The following is a 3507-nucleotide window of genomic DNA, read 5'->3' on the forward strand; positions in this document are numbered from 1 at the left end:
TAGATTTCGCTTTCAGGGTGCCTAAAATCTCAACATGGTACATGACTTGATATGAGCTTTGAGTTTAGCAAAGAAAATGAACATGGACGAAAGGACAAAGAAACTCAGAAGTGTTCGATAAAGTCAATGAATGAACAAGACCTTCAAGAAGCTTCTTATTCTAAGCAGACGGGCCTATTTCGTATTGGGCGAAGCAATTTGTTTGGGCCATCAATTTTACCACAACAAGCCCAAGTTCACTGAAGCCCAATGAGATATTTTTCTAAATTGGATTAGCCGTACATAATCTAGATCATTCTTTCATAGTTTGTTATTTTGTAGTCCAATAGTATTAGGCCAGCTGTAGCTAGTCAGTTAGGAAATATTCCATTAGTTCTTGTATATATACAGGTACGGTGAACGTATTTCATCATTAATCAACAGAAAATATTTGTATTCCTTTTTCTCATCTTTCAAATATGTGTTCTGGCTGAACCTTGACTTTATAGCCAATTCCACTTCCATAAGAATTTGTGTACCATTCAAAAGCATTACCTACTTATTGTTGAATTTAACCTCAACTACCAACTTATTCTCTCACTCGGCCGTCAATTAATTATTACTCCGTTCCTATTTTCTCTCTATAAAAACCCCCAAGGTCTCACTAGCTTTTGCACCCAACACTCAAGCAAATACATCTGCAATATCCTCCAATCCAATATTTCCTCAAACTACTCTCTAGTATTTTATCTTTCTCAATTTTTGTAACAATGGAAATGATAGGAAAGATTGCATGCTTTGTGGTTTTGTGCATGGTGGTGGTTGCACCCTATGTAGAGGCACTGACTTGTGGCCAGGTTCAATCTGGCTTGGCACCCTGCCTCCCTTATCTGCAAGGCCGCGGCCCTTTAGGAGGCTGTTGTGGTGGAGTTAAAGGTCTGTTGGCTGCTGTCAAGACCCCAGCAGACCGCAAGAAGACGCGTGCACTTGCCTGAAATCAGCTGCTAATGCTATTAAGGGCATTGATGCTGGCAAAGCTGCTGGTCTCCCTAGTGCTTGTGGCGTTAACATCCCTTACAAGATCAGCCCCTCCACTGACTGCTCTAAGTATGTTATCCACCTTCTTTTCTTTGTTACTTGAGTTTTTATTGTTCATTAACAAATAATGATATAAATAATCTTTTACACTATCGTTGGTAATTAAAATTGATTTGCAACAACCCGTCTATATTAAGCTTGATATGGAACCTAAAAAATAAATTAATTTTATTATAATCGGTTAGATTGCACCAAGTAAATTAGAATTTTTTTAATGTCAATGGTCGCTATACCTTTTTTCTGAACATTGTGTAGGCCGTGGAGGTCGCTATACCTTTTTTCTGAACGTTGTGTAGGCCGTGGAGATTATTAGACATAACTAGTAATTTACTTGATTAATGTGGCGATGCAGGATCCAGTAAAGCTGATCAGTTTTATATGGAAGTAGCTAGCTGGCGTATTATGAGGAGGAGAATAAGATGGCGTGGAGTTTGGTCCTGCTTATGGACTTTTTTATTTATTTTATGTCCTTTTCTATTTGGGTATTTAGAACTCATAGTCAGAGTCATGTAATGAAACGTTGACGATTGGTTGTATTACAACTCAATCTTCGTACTAATATATAATTCTACTATCTCTTATTTAATTCAGTGTCTCTTCCCCGATTTCCTTCTCTGCGTTCTTTCTTTTTGTCTTTTTTCTCTTTCTATTTACTTATTTATTTTTATGCAGTGATAGTTGGATAAAATTATTTACAGAAGCAGCCAGGTTAATCGGTACTGCTTACGTTAATTAAACATGAGTTTGAGTTGATTATCTTAAACAAGAGAATAGTACTTAAAGATTTGAAAAAGTAGTCTTCAAAGTTGTTGAGCATGTTTGTCTAACGAGTTCACAAGTTTGTTAATGATAAAATGCGTGGATAAAATTTTCGGATTCATTTAAGGAATTATCGATGCATTTTATCATTAATATGCTCCCTCCGGTTCAAAATAATTGAGGATTTAGCTTATAAAAGTTTGTCCAAAATAATTAAAGTTTTAGTCTATCAAAAAGATATTTTATTCTTTTTTCAAATTTACCCTTGACCCATTATTTAATTAAATGAACAAATTTAATGCTTGTTATAGCTTCAAAGCCCCCTCTTAATTAAGAGTATTTTAGTCAATTCATCTCTTAATTTTTAAGAGTGAGTGAATTTCTTAATTCATGTATCCAGATCTAAAACCTTAATTATTTTGAACCGAAAGGAGTATGCAACAAGATACCCTTATTGTAAACCCAGATACTAAATTCACCGGAAGAAAATCTATTCCCAACAAAATTGCAGGGGGCTGATGTCCCAAAATAGGGTGTCCACACCACAACTATGTCGATGCTTAAAGGCTACTGTTGATGTTAATATCAGCTTCTCGACATCCCCAAGGCTGCTATCCTCCCTTAACATGTGTTTTCTCTAGTATCGCTAGCTTTTCGATTTGGTCGGTTCGATTTTGAACATTGAATTTATTGGTTGTTATCCTAATCTTGTTTCTAATCACTAGAGGGTAGAGGGTCATGGTCCATGCACATTTGTTTCATGCCTCCCTCACACACCAACTGTAGAAAGAACTAAGTGCGTGTAAGATCTTGAGAACTTTCTATGAATTGGTAAAACTGGGTCAAGCATGCAAGTATGCATTAAAGTCAATCTTAAACTTTACATATAAACCAAGATGCATCACATATATAATTATACAGTTGGAATGTTTACATGGAAATAGTGAAAAAGGACCAACTCTTAATTCCTCTTGCTTACATTCTGTAGATGAAGCATCAATACATGTATATCTAACATACACTCTGCACTCTACTTGTAAGCATCTAGTTCTCTTCCACAACTTCGTTTTGCTTGTACCTTTCCTGGTTTGTTGTCTTAACAAGTACACAGAATTACTGCTCTCTGATTTGTTGGCATAAAAAATCAAAAGTAGATCCTATCGGCCTTTTCTGGCGTCGAATACCTTGTTAGAAGTAAGAATTGACCCGTATATACTATTTCATCTATAATTCTTCACCAGCAAAATCTCGAACTTCGGTAATCTGTAACTTTACAACATGTTAGCAGATTCTATAAGCAAATATAAACCAAATTTTCAGAAAAGAGAGCTACAAGTATTCTCGTAAGTATGACATGGCAAAATTTGTGCTTACTCGTGAATCTCAATTAAAATGTTGACCGAGAATTTAAGACCTATACCATGTAACCATTTACCATTAGTTAGCAGGTTCCTCCCAATAATAACAATATGTCCGAAGAACATTCCCATATTCTTCCAAAATCAATATCATTTTATTATGTTACAGTAATTTCTAGGGCCACCAAAACAGCCTACTTCCAATAGTACAACTTTTTTTTCTTCTAGCTCTTCTTGTCTTGTATTACATGTGGACTAATTATCTCACATAGAAAAATTAAGCGAACTCTATATCAATGACAAAATGATCAAG

General features: G+C 35.4%; 1 long non-coding RNA gene and 1 pseudogene across 1 annotated transcript; both read left to right on the forward strand.

Annotated features, from left to right (window-relative positions):
* Positions 1–564: 564 nt before the first annotated feature.
* On the forward strand, positions 565–1087 carry LOC132048716 (non-specific lipid-transfer protein 2-like; annotated as a pseudogene).
* Positions 1088–1105: 18 nt separating this feature from the next.
* Positions 1106–1667, forward strand: LOC132049807 (uncharacterized). Its single transcript, XR_009413155.1, has 2 exons — positions 1106–1341; positions 1383–1667. It is a non-coding gene; the product is annotated as an uncharacterized LOC132049807 (long non-coding RNA).
* Positions 1668–3507: the final 1840 nt, after the last annotated feature.

Source organism: Lycium ferocissimum, chromosome 3 (assembly GCF_029784015.1).
Source record: "Lycium ferocissimum isolate CSIRO_LF1 chromosome 3, AGI_CSIRO_Lferr_CH_V1, whole genome shotgun sequence".
Classification (NCBI taxonomy): Eukaryota; Viridiplantae; Streptophyta; class Magnoliopsida; order Solanales; family Solanaceae; genus Lycium; species Lycium ferocissimum.